The sequence below is a fragment of the Macaca fascicularis genome, chromosome 5 (genome assembly GCF_037993035.2).
Source record: "Macaca fascicularis isolate 582-1 chromosome 5, T2T-MFA8v1.1".
NCBI lineage: Eukaryota > Metazoa > Chordata > Mammalia > Primates > Cercopithecidae > Macaca > Macaca fascicularis.
The window spans coordinates 3,800,868-3,821,538 of record NC_088379.1 but is presented as its reverse complement, the minus strand read 5'-3'; the positions used below and the strand labels follow the sequence as shown (position 1 = coordinate 3,821,538).

Sequence of the window (20,671 nt, the reverse complement as noted above, 5' to 3'; positions counted from 1 at the left end):
AATATGCACGTGAAAGGATTGGGGGCAAAGTGTCATAGAGCCTCGAACTCATTGTGAAATGCTCAGCGAAACTTTAGAGGAAGGAAAGAGAGACACATACATGGCAATATGCTAGTAATTGTTGAACCTAAGTGGGAGAGATACAGGTTTTCATATGCTATTCTTCATTTATTCTTCCATAATGAACATTTTCATAATTTAAAAAATCCTCCAATTATCTGCAGACCCGATTTTCAGAAAGTGCTGCCATCTGGTTCACAGGCATATGCCCAAAAGTAAGCTAGGAGCACTGAGCAGCCAGTGTGGCAGTCATCAAGCCCTCCAGGATGCGACTCCCAAGGTGGGTGTTCATTGATTGAGCTCAACGTCTGCTCCCCCTTCCCATCTGCTCTGACTTCCGTTTGGAGATCCATGTGGTTTAGCAGAAGCTGGCTCCACCCCAATCTGAATATTCTATCCCCTGACTACAGAGAGTCAGGGACACACATGTGATCTAAGGCAGTCCAGTCCTCCCACAGGGGGTAGGAGTTGCCCACAACCAGCTCAAGAATGTAGGGGAACCAGCCCTAAGACAAAGCCAATCCTGCAGAAGCAGTGCCCAGAGGTTAAAGGAGCTTGGGGACATCATGGAGAGCCCCTGGAGCATCTCTCACCCGAAACCACCACTTCCACCGGATTGGTCTGTCGAAGAAGCCAATAGATTCGCTTAGGCTGCGATGCTGCTGCTTGCAACCAAAAAGATGCCGAGTCATACAATTCCATAGAAGGATCCCTCAGGCCCTCACTTCCAGCTGTAAATCAGTAAACAAGGTTCAGGTGCAGTGCTGAAATCGGTACCTTGTTTCCCGGAAGTCAGGAGTGGAGACCCTGCAGACTAACAGAGGCAAGGGCTGTGCAGGCAGGCACGCCACCCGCACCCACAGTGAGCACTGACAGCCTGCAAGCTGGCAGGCTCTTCGTAGGAGAGGAAGCCCGGCACTCAGCCTCTGCATAATTAGAGAAATGGAAATTAAAACCACAACAAGATACACTTCACACCCACCAGGTTGGCAAAATCTCAAAGCCGCTATAATATCCAGTGCTGGCAAGGATGTGTGACACCTCAAATACCCAAATGCTGCTGGTAAGGGTGTAAATTGATGGAATTCACGTTGGATAGCAATTGACAGACATCTACATGTATTATATGCACGTGTATATACATGTATATATGTATGTATGCGTATGCTTATGTATGGATGTGTGTGTGTGTGTATTTCCATATACAGTCATGTGCCACCTACATGTACTATATGCATGTGTATATACATGTATATATGTATGTATGCATATGCTTATGTATGGATGTGTGTGTGTATTTCCATATACAGTCATGTGCCACCTACATGTATTATATGCACGTGTATATACATGTATATATGTATGTATGCATATGCTTATGTATGGATGTGTGTGTGTGTGTGTATTTCCATATACAGTCATGTGCCACCTACATGTATTATATGCACGTGTATATACATGTATATATGTATGTATGCGTATGCTTATGTATGGATGTGTGTGTGTGTGTATTTCCATATACAGTCATGTGCCACCTACATGTATTATATGCACGTGTATATACATGTATATATGTATGTATGCATATGCTTATGTATGGGTGTGTGTGTGTGTGTGTATTTCCATATACAGTCATGTGCCACATAACAGCACTTCTGTCAGGAAAAGAGAGCACATACAATGGTGGCCCCATAAGATTAGAACAGAGCAGACCTTGTACAGGTGTACTGTATTTCATCTTTCATATCGTATTTTTACTACACTCTTTCTATGTTTAGGTATGATTAGATGCACAAATACTTACCGCGTGTTACAATGGCCTGCAGCATTCAGTGCAGTACCACCCTGCCTGAGTTTGTAGCCCAGAAGCAGGAGGTCCTGCCATGCAGCCCAGGCGTGTGGGAGGCGATGCGTCTGTGCCATCTGGGTTTGAGTAAGTTCACACTATGATGCTCACACAGCGACGAAATCGCCTAACAGCGCCTTGCTCAGAACCATCCCTGCAATCGGGTGATGCGTGACTGTATGTGTATATGTGTATACACAGACATGTACGTGTATACATACAACGCAAAATATTGACAGTTGGTGAATCTAACTGAGGGCATGCAAGTGGTCCTTGTCTATTCTTTCAACATGCCTGTTTGCTTGAAAATCCTCAAGGAAAGCTGGGGAAAATCATCTAAAAGAAGGCAAGAAAGGAAAGAAGTTATACACAGAATCTGCAAACAAATAGTATGCACAAAATAAAGCAGCAGCTCCAAACTTAAGTGTATCAGTAATTGCATTAAATATAAACAGACTAAGAGCTCTACTTGTGAGCCAACATTGTCGACTCTGTGTGTGTGTCTGTGCATGTGTGTGTGATGGATTTGTCTATATGTGTTTTCTGTTTTTAAAAAGTCAACATTGGCAGAGCAAATGCAGTTACCTGGAGCTGTCCAGCAAAGGTGGCCTAGTACCCAGCATCCTCTGCATGTGGCATGTTTGGGGAGCGTTTTCTCTAAAATAACTAAGAAAACAAAACAACACATTCACCCATGGGGGATGTCTCTAGCTGTCACGCCATGGACTTAGGGGCTGAGGCTTGGCTGACGCCCCCACCGCAGGTGGCACTGCTTGGCGCCCTCCCCAGCGAGGGTCTCCTAGCCTGGCGCACTGAGAAACCCCACCACAAAGGAGAGGGGTTCACTGAACTGCGCTCACACACACCCCAGAGACCCAGGGGCCAGCCAGACGCCCTGTATAAGGTGACTTGAGGGATGGGCCATCTGGCAGCCCCAGACCTTCCTGTCACTGTGCCAGGGCTCTCCTCCCTGGGGACAAGTCCAGTGGGAAGGCAGAACCACAGGACAGCTTAGGAGCCGGAGCCAGGCCAGGAGAGGGAGCAGCATCAGCCGGGTGCTCACCTCCAAACAGGGGCGGCGGGGCAGTAGGGGCGGGGGAGAGGAGACCCTCCACACTGCTGCCCCTCCACATATTCTAGGCTTCCTGGCTGTGTTGGGACTGGGATACCTTTGGTCAGGTGGCTTTGTCCTCCCCCTCCATGTCAAATGTCTGCATGTCCCTCCTCTGCACCTGCCACTACCATGTCTGTCCACCCTACCCAATCCTTACAGACCCTGGAAAAGCCTACCTCCCAAGACAGCACTCAAGGTCCAAGGTCAAAAAAGCCAGACACCTGTGGAATGCAGCCTAGGTCTCTTCTGCCTGGAAATTCACCTGAGAGTCTGTGCCTGGAGGCGCAGGTGCACCAGGAAGTTCCACCTAGAAGTGCAGGTGCTCAAGGGATTCTCACCAGGAAGTTCACCCATAAATGCAGATGCAGCAGAATGTCTTACCTAGAAGTGTAGGTGCATCAGGAAGTGCAGATGTGCAAGGGATTCTCACCAGGAAGTGCAGATGAACCAAGAAGTCTGCACCAGGAAGTGCAGGTGCACCAGGAAGTCTGCATCTGGGAGTGCAGGTGCACCAGGAAGTCTGCATCTGGGAGTGCAGGTGCACCCGGAAGTCTGCATCTGGGAGTGCAGGTGCACCCGGAAGTCTGCATCTGGGAGTGCAGGTGCACCAGGAAGTCTGCATCTGGGAGTGCAGGTGCACCCGGAAGGCTCATCTGGGAGGGAAGGCTCATCTGGGAGTGCAGTTGTACCAGAAAGTCCCATCTGGAAGTGCAGGTGCACCAGGAAGTCTCACCTGGAAGTACAGGTGCACCAGGAAGGCTCACCTGGGAGTGCAGTTGTACCAGAAAGTCCCATCTGGAAGTGCAGGTGCACTGGAAAATCTCACCTGGGAGTGCAGGTGCACCAGGAAGTCTCATCTGGGAGTACAGGTGCACCAGGAAATCTACATGTTCCACATGAGGTGACTCCTGGGCCTGTTTTCTGATTCCGTTTCCAACTCTGCTGACATTAATCCACCACCCCAGTGTCTCTCAGCTCTAAATCCATGATTCCCTCACACTCCACCCTTCTGGCCTGGCCTGTGCCTCTTTGCCCCTGTGACAGGGAAGGGTGGCAGAGCAAGTGCTGCCCATAGGAGTCCCGGACTGGCTGGTCATGGCCACCTTGGGCCCAGGCCTCCTCCTCTTGTGAGGAGGTAGGCAGGCAGCCAGTGATGCCTGGGCCCCCTCCTGACACTGGGCCCTCCAGGGAGGCCAGCAGGGCCAGGCCTGGGAGTGGAGTATGGAAGCCTCAGAAGTTGCCTGTTCCAAGAGCATGGCAGTGGGCCAGGCTTTCTCCCCAGCCGGGAGGACCCAAGGACCCCTTGTTTCTGAGGGGCCCTTGTTTCTGAGGGGCCCTTGTTTCCAAGAGGCCCTGCACTTTCTGAGGAACTTCCTTGGATTCAGGCCTCTGCCACGTCTCAAATTCTCTCCCTGCTTCTGCTACAAACAGCCATGAGGTGGGGCCCACCTAGCAGCTCCCAGCTCCATGAGAGTGAGGCCATGGCCATCTCCAAAGACCACAGTGGCCTGACCAGGTGGATGTGACATCTTTACTGCCCACTGCTGAGACCTTTCTGCCTCTTGTTTCCATGCTGGGGTGTTCAGGGAAGTCCTGCCAGGCCCTGGGCCTTGGGGCAGAAGCTCCATTTTCACCAGAAGCTGAGAATGAGAGGAACGTTCAGGTAGGTGCAGAGGTGAGAACCCTGCAGGGGCTGAGCCGGCCCAGCCCAGCCAAATCCCAGCCTGGGGACCAGGAGCAAACTGTTAAACCTCGGTGTCCACAGTTATAAAGCAGCAGTGATGGCAGCTCCAGGCTCCCACACACTTAGACAGGAACATGGTGGCCTAAGTGAGGGCAGGCCGCCTGCCCAGGGCCCCCACTGCTGCGGCTGTGTTCCTTGTTGTTGCTGTTGGCAGTGTCCTATGAGAACCACCTGGGCACACACCATGGCAGGAAAGCCGGAAGTCTCATCTGGGACTCTCATGTGTGGTTCCCACCTTGGCAGAGCCATCTGGGCTATTCTGAGCACAGTTCACCCACCACCTAAGGAATGGGAAACTCCTCACATTCGACGCCTCCTTTTAAACAAGGTCCACGGCTTCCATTTTCCTATGCTATGGCAGGCCATGACCTTTACTCATGCCTCCCACACAACAAAATCAAATAAAATAAATCCTGGGTAAGATATGAACATTTCTTTAAAGTATTGATAAACTGACAAAGAAGCTTTATTCCAAGAGTCAGGTTAGAGTTCAGTAGGGACTGACAGGGCCTCCAGGAACATGACAGAAGTAAACACGGATCCCTTCTGTACCACAGGACCCCAAGCACTTTGGGAGGCTGAAGCTGGCAGATCACCTGAGATCAGGAATTGGAGACAAGCCTGACCAATGTGGTTAAACCCAGTCTCTACTAAAAATACAAAAGTCAGCCGGGCATGTAGCATGCACCTGTAGTCCCAGCAACTTGGGAGGCTGAGGCAGGAGAATTGCTTGAACCTGGGAGGCAGAGGTTGCAGTGAGCCAAGATCGCCCCATTGCACTCCAGCCTGGGTGACAGAGCGAGACTGACTCAAGAAAAAAGGAATTCAGATAATCAGATAATGGCCTTATCACACACAGAGGACGAGAAATTAAAGGACCAAAAACATGCAAAAAATAACTACGCCCACCCTGAGAAGATCTCCTAGAATGAAAATACATAACTGAAATTCAAAGGCAATGAATGCATTTAACTGCAGAGCAGACACAGCAGAGGAGAGGACGGATGAGCCTGGAGGAAGCGGAAGCTGTCCTCTATGCAGCACCGGAAGTCAGACAGAAAGTGCGGAGGAGAAGATGGGAGGAGGGGAAGCTGGCAGAAAGGGTCTGGCACACATCCACGTTGACTCCCAGAAGGAGAGAGAGGAAAATTCAGAGTAAAGTCTAGAAAGAGGGTGGCTGACCACAGGTCTGTCTGATTCTGTCAAGAATAATTCAGAAGGAGCTGCAAATAAAGTGTTTGGGTTAATAAGTTTGGCAGGTTTGCAGGATACAAACCAAAATGCAAACATCTGTTGTATTGGCATATATGAGCAACAAAAAAAAAAAATAGAAAATATAACTTTTTAAACAATGCTGTATTAGGGTTGGGCATGGTGGCTCATACCTGTAATCCCAGCACTTTGGGAGGCCCCGGTAGACAAATCACTTGAGGTCAAGAGTTCAAGACCAGCCTGGCCAGCAAAGTGAAACTCCATCTCTACTAAAAATACAAAATTAGCTGGATGTGGTGGCACACGCCTGTAGTCCTAGCTATTTGGGAGGCTGAGGCACAAGAATCACTTGAACCTAGGAGGCAGAGGTTGCAGTGAGCCGAGATCGTGCCACTGCACTCCAGCCTGGGTGACACAGTGAGACCCTGTCTCAAAAAAAACAAAAACAAAAAAGATACTGCGTTAGTTAGGATTCTCTAGAGAAACAGAACCAACAAGATGTGTGTGTATGTGCATGCCTGCATGTGCCTGTGTGTGTACGCATGTGCACGTGTGTGTGTGTGCATGTGTTTGTGTACACAGAGAGAGTACTGATTTTTTTTTTTTTTTTTAGACGGAGTTTCACTCTTTCACCCAGGCAGGAGTGCAGTGGTGCAACTTCAGCTCACTGCAACCTCCACCTCCCAGTTTCAAGCAATTCTCCTGCCTCAGCCTCCCAAGTAGCTAGAATTACAGGCGCCCGCCACCACACCTAGCTAATTTTTGTATTTTTAATAGAGATGGGGTTGCACCATGTTGGCCAGGCTGGTCTCGAACTCCTGACCTCGTGATCCACCCGCCTTGGCCTCCCAAAGTGCTGGGATTACAGATGTGAGCCACCACACCCGGCCTCGATTATTGATTTTTTTAAGGAATTGGCCCACACAATTGTGGAGGCGTAGTGGGTCCAGAGTCTGCAGGGCAGGCCGACAGTCTGGAGACTCAGGGAGCAGTTGGAGTTTGAGTCCAAAGGCCACTTGCTGGCAGAATTCCCTCTTCCCTTGGGGAGGTCGGCCTGTGTTCTAGTCAGGCCTTCACCTGATTGGACGAAACCCACCCACATTATGGGGAGCCTTCTGCCCCACTGAAGGTCAGCTGATTTCAGTGTGAATCTTATCTGAAAAGCAGCCTCACAGCAACATCCTGACCAAGTACTTGGGCACTGTGGCCCAGCCAAGTTGGCATAAAATTAACCATCACAGAGACTATTACAGCAGGACAGATGGCAAGAAGCATCGAGGAATAAACCTAACAAAATACATGCAAGATACACAGAGAAAAAATACGAAATTTTACTGCACGTCATTAACGAAGATCTAAATAAAAGGAGAAATAAAACATATTTGTTTTCAAAAAATAAACACATACATGGATTGGAAAACTCAATAATATTACAGAGATACCAGTTTTTCCCCAAAATGATTTGTAGAGCCACTACAATGCCAATCACAATCCCAAGTGGTGTGTGCATGTGTGTGTGCACGTGCATGTGCATATGCATGTGTGTGCGCATGTGTGCATGTATGTGCATGTGTGTGCATGTGTGTGCATGCATGTGTGCATGTGTGCATGCAGTGCATGTGTGTGCGTGTGTGTGCATGCATGTGTGTGCATGTGTGTGTGCATGCGTGTGTGCGTGCATGTGCATGTGTGTGCATGTGTGTGTGCGTGCATGTGTGCGTGTGTGCGTGTGCGTGTATGTGCGTGTGTGTGCACACGTGTGTGCATACGTGTGCGTGTGTGTGTTAGTAGACTTTAACAAGATGATTTTAAATGTACATGGAATTAGAGCAGGCATCGCTGTGAATCTATTCTGATTCTGGTGTCCAATAAAGATCTTTTTTAACTTTTTAAAAAAGAGCCAGGAATAGCCAAAATATTCTTAATGAAGAACAAAAAGTGGGAAGGTTGGTCTTTCTGTTCCCTAAGATTTCCCTTAAAGCCTTAGCAAAGCAGACAGTTAGGTTTCGGTGCACAGGTAAGGCATACCAGATGGACACAGGGCAAGCCTGGCCGCTGGAGGAGAGAGGCAGATCGATGCGGACAAGACAGTCCCATTTAAAATCAGTTTGGAGAACTGATTATCCATAGAGGGAAAAATATTACTTACACTCCTGCTCTGCACTGTCCACAAAAGTCAATGCTGAGAAAAAATAATTATAAATCAAAAATCAATACCAGGTGGATTAAATATGAAAGACGAACCCACAGATCTTTTGGAAAGGCATAAAGGAGAAAATCTTCTGACTTCAGAGTAAGGAGACATTCCTTAAGCAAGACACAAAGGGCACAAGCCATAAAGCAAAAGAGGAATTAATTGGACTTCATTGAAATGTACTACTTTCTGTTCATCAGACACCACATTGAAATGGAAAGATAAGACACACTGGGAGAAGATGTCTGCAGGACGGATAATTGGCAAAGAGTCACTTAGGAAATATATGAAGAACGCTCGTAACTATTCACCAAAAAACAAAAAATATTTAACAGACAAAAGACTTGAACAGGTGCTTCACATAAAAGGAAATCCAGATGGCAAATACACACAAGCAAAGATGCAGAACCTCATTCCCTCCCAAGGAAATGCAAATCATCAAAATGGTAAAATCTCAGGAAGCTTGGAGAATTGCTTGAGCCCAGGAGTTCCAGGCCAGCCTGGGTGACATAGCAAGACTCCATCTCTAATAAGGAAAAAAAAAAAGTTTAAAAATGTTCAATTCAGACAAAACCCAGTGTTGACAAGGATGTGGAGCAGCAGTACCTTTTATAGGTAGCTGCTGGGTGTGCACTTTAGAAAATCATTCAGCAGTATCTAGTAAAGTTGAAGTTGTCCAGACTGCTATTTCTGGCTATTTTCTGTAAATACCTGCTTGGAAAAGATGGTTCCAATGTTTACAGTGGTCACAGCAGCATTTCTTCAGTGGTGCAGGCGTACCATGGAATACTACACAGCCAGGAAAATGAACAGCGACAGCTACACACAACTGCAAAGAGGAATCGTCAAGCCTAGGCTGAACAATAGAAGCAAGTCATGGAAGCATTCCCAGGATGCGATCCCATCAGGTAGCATTCAAACACAGACAAAAACTAAACACCTGTTTAGGGGTGCCTACATGAGTGGGAAAATTGGAACTAAAAGGCAGAAAATGATTACCCCAAAAGTCAGGTGAGTGGTTCCCAAGGGGAGAGGGAAGGAACCCAGGAAGTTTCTGGGGCAGTGGCAATAGCATGTCCCTCCAGGGGCTCACATTACCATTCGTGTGTGCCATTTGCTTTATGGCAATAAAATCATATTGTTTATAAGGATGCCCTGCTCTGCCCAGTGGTCGGGGAGGGTCTGTCTGGCCCTGTGCAGAGACAGTCTAGGTGCAGAAGTGCAGAGGGACCAGGGGTGAGCCCAGTTCTGGGACCAGGCTGCTGGGAGACCAGAAACGTGGGGGCCAGGGCCCTCTCTGAAGCCATCTAATTTGGCTGAGTCACACATGGGGCTGCACCTGTGACAGCCACAGAGGCCCTGCGGCTGTGCCTGGCAGACACCTCCCTGCACCGGAAGGGCTCCCACCATCTCTGACCAGTCCCCGCACTGTACCTCCTCTTACAGGAGCCCAGGAAGGAGCCCAGGGAGGCACCCCCTCTCCTCCAAGACGTGGCACAGCCCTGGTCACAGAAATGGGAGAAACTGCTTTGATCACCCTACAGTGTGACCCTGTCCCCACTGACTCAGACTCCAGCTCCCCTCACCCCAGCCCCCTTTGGGGACATATTGGTCCCCTTCCTTTACAGAAGAATCTCAGACTGGCTGGCTCTGCATTTGCCCAAGCCCCACGGCAGGAAATAGGCTTTGCCTGGTGCCTGCACCACGCTCCCCCTTCTCCACCCCCACCACCAGCAGCCTGTGCCTGGCCCTGTTCTAGAACATAATGTGGGACCAGCCCTGCCCACTGTGAGAGCCTGTAGGAGGCAGCTGGGTGGGGCAGGGGCAGGCTCTGAGGATCCAGGGATCATCCAGGGGACCATCCCCACCAGGCTGCCCAGAGGGCAGGCAGAGTGACCAGCAGGCTCCTGACACCAGAGGGGCCATGGGCTTGGCAGATGGAGGTGGATGGGGACAGTGGGAGCTCCCCACACCACAGGGCAGCAGACTTCAGGACAGGCAGGCAGAGGGTCTCAGGCGAACCTGGAGCTGAAAGCATTTAACGTGACCACAGGGGCCATGGGGCCGCAGGACCAGGGCAGCCCCACAGAACGCAGGGAAGACGACTGGTTCTCAAGCCCCATCTGGAGCCAGGGCTGGGGCCCTACCTCAGGGACCCACGTTGGGGACACAAACAGCCTCTCCCCAGGTCTCTCTGCGCCCTGTGCTCCCAGGGAGGAGCTATGGGGATGGGCTGTCTACTGTGCCTTCCAAGGCCAGCTCATTTATTCCTGGTCAGTCCCTGCAGCCCAGACCTGGCCCTGTCGGGCCCTGAGGGCAGTGCAGGGAGAGCTTAGAGGAAAGCCCCCAGGGAGACTGGATTCCCTTTGGTGAGGCAGAGGCTGTTCACCATGGAAAGCCACTCCCTTCTCTTCATTTCCCAGAGCAACACATTCAGCTCCACTTAGCTCTCTTCACAGCTGCAGTAGGACATTGGTCTGTGTCCAGAACCCCCAGAGGCTACCCCGCCTTAATGCACACACATGTCGGGATGAGCCAGCATCTAGCAGGATGCCTGGCTGCAGCTCATCACAGGCAGTGTTGGCAGGGGCAGGCCACAGTCCAGGCTCTGCTCCCACACACACCCACACTCACACTCACTGACCCATGGCCCTTACCAGGAGCCTAAGAGGTCAGTGCTCCTTTGTCTCCATGGACCAATGTCATCCAGCGAGAAAGTGGTTGGGGTGGGATTTGAACCCAGGCCATTGGTACCATAGCCCACACACTAACCACTGTGCTCATGATCACCAGATCACTGTAGGGGACAAGATGGCAAAGTCAAAGAAAAATGACAGAGCATAGGGACAGGGCCAGTCTCTTCAACAATGAGAAGTCAGAAAAGTCTGTGGGTCCAGAAGCAGCTCCCCTTTAGGTGTAGGTACTTTTTTTCTAGTGTCTGCTGCCTACTAGGTCCTTTAATAAATATTTCCTAGGTAGATAGGTTGATGGATGAATGGACAAGTAGATAAATGGATGGATGGATGGATGGATGGATGGATGGATGGATGGATGGAGGGATGGATGGATGATAGGAGGATGGAAATGGGTGGATGAATGACGAATGGATGGGTAGGTGGGTGGGTGATGGATGGACGGACGGCTGGATGGACGGACAGATGGATGGATGGATGGCTGGATGAATAAATGGGTGGGTAGGTGGGAATGTTAAAGGACAGGTAGATAGCAGGATAGAAAGAAGGGAGAGTAAACGGTAAATAAGTGAGTGGATGGATGGATGGATGGATGGATGGATGGATGGATGGAAGAATAAGTTGGCATGGTGCTAATGTGATATTTATTTTATGTCCCCAAAGGCATTTTTTGCGCATATGATAGATTATTCAGAAATTACTTTGGGTTTTAAAAAATTAAAATTTGCATGTACTAATGATACAAAATCAGAAACGTATGTTTTTCTCCCTTAAACTATTGAGCTGAATCTACAAATATTATCATTATAAGTTTAAGAAATCTCAAAATTCTTTCTAAAAGTTCTCTCATTAGCAGCAGGTCCTACTACTTAATAAAACACCATCAAAAACTTAATCACATTAACAAACTTAATATATTAGATCTTGCCTGACAAATCTTTCCAAATTAAGTAGTTCTTTCAAATTTAAAAACATAACTTCTTAATATGATGAAACTTAGATTCTCTTAAATGTCCCAACATTCTACATAAACTTTATGATTTCAACTGATAGTCATAAGTCTAATTCAAGTAATTAAGTATATATTTCAAATTTTAATTAAAAGGCTGAACTGTCCTTCTAATAACCCAAAATCTCTTAAACATCACAAATGCTTATAATACCAAACATACCCAGATTCCTTCACACAAAACTATGAATACCGAAAGTTGATACCATAAAACATTTCTGCACCTAATTCTAAATATTCCCTTGGGTTTAAACATGTTTTTTCACTAAGGAACCAACCAAGAGATTTGGGAAGCATTATCTAGGTAATTGGAGGTTAGAAAATACTAGCATTATCAGTCAGTGTGCTGATGGTATTTTCATCTACCACACAGACGGGACTTGAAGAAACCTATTTATGTTTTGTTATAGGGACTCCAGATCTTAGAGTTTGGTTTTGAGCCCTTGACCCCATATAGAACTTGATCCCGTTCCTTTCATGCACATCTATAAACCCCACCCAGGGGGTTCAAATGGATTTGCATTTATCAAACTTCTCCATGATTGGCATAGTGTTCCTGGTGAGACCTGGAGGGTGGCTCCCAGGTTCCCAAACTTGGCTGGAGCCCTGAAGCAGGCACAGCTAATCTGGTTGATCTACTCCTTTGCACTCATGGAGCAGATGGAAAACAGCCCAGAGGGGCAGCACAGGAAGCAAATTTGGATGATCCAAATCTCAAAGCTGAGTGGGAATCTGTGGACAAAGCTTCTAAGGTCATACCAGTGATGTGTGGTGTTTGGATGAATGGATGGATGGATGCATGCATGCATGGATGGATGGGTGGATAGAGGATGGATGGTGGGTGGGTAGATGGATAGATGGGTGGATGGGTGGGTGGACCACAGTCTGATGGGTAGATGGGTTGATAGGTCGTTGTTTGAGTAGGTGGATAGAATGGATGGACAGAAGTTTTATGACTGTATGGGTGAATGGGGAGTAGTGGATAAGTAGGTGAAGAAGTCAATGGGTAAGTGAGTGAATGTGCAGGAGGATCATGCATGAATGGGTGAGTGGATGTCATGGGTATATGGGTACAGGAGAGGTAGATAAGTATGTGTACAGAAATTTGGATAAACGGATGGATGTGGGTGTGTTATGGGGTGGTTGGGTAGGTTGACAGATGGATGGGTGGATAAGTATTGTGTTACATGGGAGGAAAGAAGTTTAGTTAGGTTGGTGGGTGAATGGCTGAGTGAGTAGTTGGATGTAGACATGGAAGCTGGCTGGGTGGATGGATGATGGGTGAGTGAATGAATGGGTGGGTGGGTGGGTGATGAAAAAAAGGGAGGATGGATGGGTGGATAGATGGGTGAGTGAATGAATGAATAGGTGGGTGAATACAATAGGTGGATGGATGGATGGATGGATGGATGGATGGATGGATGGATGCATGGAAAAATGGATGGATGGATGGATGGTTGGATGGATGATGAAAGAAAGAAAGGGTGAATGGATAGGTGGGTGAATAGAATAGGTGGATGGATGGATGAATAAATGAATTGGTGGATGAACAGGGGGATGGATGGATGGATGGATGGGTGGATGAATGGATAGATAAGTGAATAAATGAATGGGTGGATGAATATGTGGATGAATGGATGGATGGGTGGATGGATGGATGATGAAAGAAAGAGAGGATGAATGGATGAGTGGATGGGTGAGTGAGTAAATAAACAAATGGGTGGATGAATGGGTAGATGGATGAATGGGGGGATGAATGGGTAGATGGATGGATGGGTGGATGGATGGTTGGATGAATGGGTAGATGGATGGATGGGTGGATGGATGGTTGGATAAATGGGTAGATGGATGGATGGGTGGATGGATGGGTAGATGAATGGGTAGATGGATGGATGGGTGGATGAATGGGTAGATGGATGGATGGGTGGATGAATGGGTAGATGGATGGATGGGTGGATGAACGGGTAGATGGATGGATGGGTGGATGGATGAATGAATGACTGAGAGGATGGGTGGGCGATGAAAGAAAGGAAGGATGAATGGGTGGACGGGTGGGTGGATGGATGTATGAAAGGATGGAAGCTGGCTGGATGCGGGGATGGATGAGTTGAATGGACAGATGGGTAAGTGGGTGAGTAAGTGGGTGGGTGGATAGTGAAGGAATTAATAATAAGTTATTATTATAAACATTACCATTATTATATAAATAAGTTTCCAGTTTAGAAGACTAGTATCCTTCTGAGAGCTCTCTCAGAGGGTCAGGCTCTACAAATTCGCTTCCTGGGCTGCCCATCTCTGGGTTGTTACCCCATTTGCTCCATGAGTGTGAAGGAGTAGATTGGCCAGATTAGCTGCGCCTGCTCCAGGGGCCCAACCCAGGCCCGGGTGCCTGGGAGTCACACTCCAGGACACTCGACCCCTGCCCTCTGGGGCCAGGGTCAGCAGCCTCTGGCCAGACTCCTCCTCTTAAAACAAGCTCAGGCAGGGAGAGAACACTGCCCTTCTCTGGTTGCCATGGAAAATCCTTCATCCCTTGTTTTTCTCTTCGACTGATTAAGGAAAGGGAGTCATAAAATGACAGGGCGTCACTGGGCCTTGCCGCTGGCCAGCTTTGACTTATCCCCTGACATTTCCCAGGAGCCAGCTAACCTTTTCTGCCATAAATAGACTGAAGTAGGTCCCTCGAGGCGGTCTAGCCTGAACAGAGTCCGTCTCAGGGGAGGCGGGGACCCGGGACACAGCAACAGGAGCCGGGTCATTTGAATAACCAGGAAAGAGAGCAGACGGTGCTGGGACTGAGAGCACAGCGAGGACCCTGAGGAAGCCACCAAAAAACAGCCTTTGCAGCAGTCAGGACTGCTGCCAGGACCAGCAGGCAGAGCCCAGGGAGCAAACACCCGCTGTCCATCCCTGGGGTCCCTGCTGTGTTCCCAGGCGTGACACTCGCCTCCCAGGGCAGCAGCCTGGCCTCTGCTCCTCTCCAGGCAGAAACAACCCGGGGATGCTCCCGGGTCAATGTGCTGGGGTCCTAGGGGCTTTGGCAACTCCCAGGCGGGTTCCACCACAGATCCTGCTGCCTCAATCCAGAGGGCTTTCGGAAGGCGCCCCGCTGTGGCGTCGCAGAGGGAGGAGACCTGGGATGTGGTCAAGCAGGGTTGTGTATACAGCAGGATACCTTCGTCTGCCCTTCCAGCTATAAATCAAGACTCAGCCACGGAGAGGGAGGAGAAAGTCCACAGGGGCTGAGCCTCCTTCCCGGCCCTGGTCTCAGTCTCAGGATTGAAGACTTTAACCCCAGAAGGCCCTCAGGAGGCCGCTCAAGCTGGCACCCTCGAACTTGTGCTGCGATGGCGGGTGACAGGGCGAGGACAGAGCCTGGGGTCACAGGCCGGGAAACTGAGTTGCCTCAGCTCACCCATGGTCCCAGGGCCAGGACAGGGCAGAGACCGAGACCGAAGTCAGGTCCCACCCAGAGCCTCAAGCCCAGTCCCCACCGTGCTGCCCGAATCTGGGTCCTGATGGCGTCCCCGCAAGGCCGCCCTCATGAAGGGACTCGGGAGGTTCACTGGGTGAATGAATGAGCACAGTGAATGAAGGCCGAGCTCATGGCTGGGAGCTGCCATCCCCAGCTTCCTCCAAACACAGACAGCCTGATGCGCAGGTCTCAGACCTGGGAGGGGGCCTGGGCTACCTGACCCCGCCTCTTCATTTACTGATGGGGAAACTGAGGGCCAGTCTGCCACAGCAATGCCGGGGGTGCCTGAGTCTCCCCCTCCTCCTCCTCCTCCTACTTCGCCTCCCCTTTCCTCTTCTCCCCCTTTCCTCCTTCTCTTCCTCTTCCTCCCTCCCTCCCACCCATCTCCCTCTCCTGAGCCCAGCCCTCCTCCGCAACCAGGCTTGTCCCTCTTTGGATCCAAAAGAGCAGGAACTGCCCTGGGGCCAGTCAGCACGAAAAGGGATGACTGTCTCTTCCTCCAGAGGACAGGGACTCTGTGCCCCGGGCACTCTGAGGTCAAACCTGGTTCCCACTCAGACCATGAAGATACCATCCACTAGGTCAGAGTCATGAAGCCACGGGTCCCAGGGGACAGCTCAGGTGGCCGCAGGGCCAGACTCTAGCAGGCTGCCCTCTGCCTCCTCTGTTAGCACAAACGCCCCCTCCCCTCAGGCCTGAACTCTGATATGGGCCACTGGGCACCGGGCCCTGTCAGGAACAGGAGGAGGCCACAGCCATCCTCAGGAGAGAACAAAGGACACACAAGCCTCCGGGGAGAGCACTGGGTGGCAGTGACAGGAGGGGCTACTCGGGATTCACGAGCAAGGGCCAGGCAGCTTGGCCACCTTGGAGAAGCCGCTGCACCCCTCCAAGTCCAGGTTTCCCTCCTGCAGGCAGCACCGGCATCTCCTCCTGGGGGCGCCGAGTGGGTCAGCCTAGGCCGGGGAGGTCGAAGGGTTCCGTGTGCTGTGAAGTGCCGGCACCTGCGGGGCGGGGGCATTCGTCCTGCAGTCAGGCTGCCCTGGAGGGTGGAACACATCTGCACTGTTCCAGCGGGAGGGGTATGCCGTCCAGTGAGGCCCAGCTCCCCGAGCCTTTCCTGATGGCACTGGAAGAGAGGCAGCGTGCCAGAAGCATATAAAAGGCCCGGGGACTGGTGCTGGGGGCACGTGGCCAGGGCGACGCTGGGTCGGGCTGTGTCCCCCCAGAGCACTTGCAGCAGACACAGCAGGGGCGCGAGCTCCAGGGTCCTGGGGTCCATCTCCCTCCCTGCATCAAACCCTCTCTGCTGGAAATCTATGGAGTGGTTCCTCCATCCTGCTCCGAACCTCCTTGACTGATCCCGCTGACCGGTGCCCTGCGCAGCTGCCTGGAGACCAGAAGATTCCATATGGCTCCCTTCACCTGCCCAGCACCCCCATGGCCAGGAGGCCGCCCTCCCTAATTCCGGCTTTTCTCCGTGTTTTCCCAAGTACGGGGCACTGGAAGAATGTGTGCACGAGACATTCTTGCAAGCCAGAGCCCGCCGGAGGCATCCAGGAGAGCAAAGCCTCCCCTCTGGGTCTACAGATTTGCCCGCATTCCCCGGAAATAAACCTGCGGCCCCTCCTCTCCCCGCAGAAGTTGGCTGATCTTCCAGGGCAAAAGGATACGTCTTCCCTGTGGCAAAGACAGGGCAGGATGGCCAGCAGTCCCCTTAGAAGATCGAGGGTTTCCTCGGCTGACACACACCTGCTCTGTTTGCCCCCCTGAGATGTGGGGGACAAGGCAGAGAGAGAAGGACATGCTGTACCCTGAGTAATAATGGTCAGGACCCTCCAGGTTTGTTGGTTCCTTACTGGTCACGTTTTCCGAAGTGCAGTGCAAACATGGCCGCTACTTGGCCACTTGACTGCGAGTTCCTGTGCCTCTCGGGTCACCGGCGTTTATCCCTGGCTGTGCCCACACCTCACCTGGCCTCCCAGGCCCTGTCTCCCCGAACTTCTCACAGCACGCTCCCCTGCAGTCTGTCCAGCCTCCCCGGCCGCCTTCCACGTCTTGAACCAGCGGTGTGAGTTCCTACCGCGGGCCCGGCGCAGGCTCCTTTGGCCCTGCTGAACCCATTCTCATCCTTCAGGGAGTCTCACATAGTTTTTGTTTGTTGTTTATTTTTTTTTCCTTCCAGCTTTTATTTGAGGTTCTAGGGACATACACGTGCAGGTCTGTTACACGGGTAAGCTGCATGTCACGGGGGCTCGGTGTACAGATTATTTCACAACCCAGGTACTGTGCATAGTACGACTGGTGGGTGTTTTTTGTTTGATTGGTATTTTTTGTTTTTGTTTTTTGTTTTTTTTCTGAGATGGAGTCTTGCTGTGTCGCCCAGGCTGGAGTGCAGTGGCACGATCTCAGCTCACTGCAACCTCTGCCTCCTGGGTTCAAACAATTCTCTGCCTCAGCCTCCCAAGTAGCTTGGATTACAGGCGCCTGCCACCACACCTGGCTAAATTTTTCTGTGTATTTTTAGTAGACGTGGGGTTTCACCATTTTGGCCAGGCTGGTCTTGAACTCCTGACCTCGTGTTCCACCCGCCTCGGCCTCCCAAAGTGCTGGAATTACAGACGTGAGCCACCGTGCCCGGCCAACAGGTGGTTTTTCTATGCTGACCCTCCTCCCGCCTCCACCCACAAATGGGCCGGTGTCTGTGCGTCCATCTGTACTCAATGTTTAGCTCCCACTTATGAGCAAGAACATGTGGTATTTGGTTTTCTGTTCCCGTGTTCATTCACTTGGACAGGAGTCTCAGAATAAACACAGCCTCCTCAAGAGAGGCCTTCCCTGGTCACTCTCCCAAAACTAGTCACTCCCTCTCCCTGTCCCCGTCACTCTTTGGCATTTTCATCCATTCATTCACTCATTCACTCATTCACTCACAGAGCATTCACTGTGCCCCGCACTTCCAGGCTTCATCTGGGCTCACAGGATACAGCTGTGAACAGGACACACGCCCTGCAGTCATGCAGTTCAATCCCAGAGGCAGACAGAAGAGAAATCCAACACGGAAATGGCCACTGGACTCTCTGCTGCTCTGCGCTGAGGTTAGAAAGGGAGGCCAGGGCAGAAGCCGCCCAGGTGTGGGGTGAGCTGAGCGAGGGGACGCAGCACACACTTTTCCCGCCCACCCCACACCCCTTTCCCGCCCACCTCATACCCACACCCCTCTCCCGCCCGCCTCACACCCCTCTCCCACCAGTGTCACATCCTTCTCCCACCCGCCTCACACCCTTCTCCCACCCGCCTCACACCCCTCTCCCACCAGTGTCACATCCTTCTCCCGCCCGCCTCACACCCTTCTCCCGCCCGCCTCACACCCCTCTCCCACCCGCCTCACACCCCTCTCCCACCAATGTCACACCCCTCTCCCACCAGTGTCACATCCTTCTCCCGCCCGCCTCACACCCCTCTCCCACCCGCCTCACACCCCTCTCCCACCAGTGTCACATCCTTCTCCCGCCCGCCTCACACCCTTCTCCCACCCGCCTCACACCCCTCTCCCACCAGTGTCACATCCTTCTCCCGCCCGCCTCACACCCCTCTCCCGCCCGCCTCACACCCCTCTCCCACCTGCCTCACACCCCTCTCCCACCAATGTCACACCCCTCTCCCACCAGTGTCACATCCTTCTCCCGCCCGCCTCACACCCCTCTCCCACCAGTGTCACATCCTTCTCCCGCCCGCCTCACACCCCTCTCCCACCCACATAGCCCTTCTCACTCTCGTTTTCATGCCGTCTTATTCCAGGTCCTCTGCAGAGCAGACACCAAGCAGGATTAAACGTGCAAGGAGACTTTTTAATGGAGGGAAGCACCACCCTGAGTGGAGGCCAGGAAGGCTGATGAGCACGACACCTCGACGAACACGGGGAGGCCGGGTGGAGGCCCCCGGGAGGCTGAGGAAGGTCTGCAAGGCCATCTGGATGACCATCAGCAGGGGCCCAGCATCCCAGACACGGGCCTGCCTTGGTGTCCCGGCCACGCAGGGAACACCTGTGACGCTGGATCTCAGCCTGGTCCTCTGCAGCTGGAGGTACACGAGACAAGTCCTGTGAGCCGTGGACAGATGCTCTCCACACTGAAATGTCCCCCGTCCCAGGCACTGCCCAGCCCAGAGCCCAGAGCTGCACCAACGTGCAGCAGATGCTTCACTGATGAGTGAGTGGGGTGTGTGCTAAGGGACAAAAACAGCTGTAAGCCCTCTACCCCACATGCTGTGTGCACACCCCTTTACATCTTTCCGTATGACTCAGGGACTCCATCGGGGAGTAGACCGTCTTTCTCCACCCCCTGACAGGAGCCTGGCCATGTGACCTGCAGGGCCACAGAGGCTGGAGAAGCAGGCAGAGGGGATCACCCCCCACCAGGCCATGCTGGCGGGTAACACACAGTGGGACTCACGGAGCGCGGGCACCGGAGAGAGGCCTCTCTTCCTCATACGCTCCCGTGAAGCAGAAGTGTAGGGCATCCTGGCAGTGTTCTCGCAACTGCGTTCTCTTCTGTTCGCGCTCCGTGAGCCCCTCTGCAAGTGTCCCCGCCATCACGGGCTGCTGGGGCATGATCCTGTCTGCCTGCTGTTCACGTGACCAGGATGATTCCTGGAGCGCCAGCTGGAGGCGGGCAGCAGACAGGGGGCAGCATGGACATGGACAAGGCTACGCACGGGCCTGGAGAGGCCCACAGGCAGGGACCTGCTTTGCGCAAAGCTTCAGGCACTGCTGTGCTTCTTAAGGCATCACCTCTGACCGTGTCCTGGGGCTGGCTCCCCCTTGTTTGCAGGAAGCCTGTGACTCCTCCACGGGACCGTGCTGGGGCTCTGGAAGGTGACACTAACCCTGTCATCCCCATCTCTCCAGCTGACATCAAGCCCAGCACCAAACAAGGGAGGGAGACCTTCCAGAACTTCCAAGCCACCGGCTGACCACAGAGACTGCCACCAGCTGAGACCCAGGAAGCCATCACCTGATCCAGCAAGCATCAGCTAAATAAGGTAGCTGGTGTTTTAAGCCACCCAGGTGCAAGGAGTTTTATGCAGCCAAAGCTGGGGAGCCCAGACCGCTCTTCCTTGGGTCCCTACGTGCACTGGAGGCCGAGGCTGAATGCAAGAGCCCGGTCCCTGCGGAGCTGCAGATGCAGCACCCCCCACGCCTCCAGGATGGGGCTCGGGCTCCAGGTTCTGCTGCTGTCTGCCTCCATCAAGTATACACATGAGGAACTCCACAGGACAACACAGACCTGCTTCCATTCATCTCCCAGCTAGCTCTCCAAACT

At 51.9% G+C, this 20,671-nt stretch overlaps 1 pseudogene; it reads right to left on the bottom strand.

Annotated features, from left to right (window-relative positions):
• Positions 1 to 2,238: 2,238 nt before the first annotated feature.
• On the bottom strand, positions 2,239 to 19,941 carry LOC135970852 (uncharacterized; annotated as a pseudogene).
• Between the last annotated feature and the right edge of the window lie 730 nt (positions 19,942 to 20,671).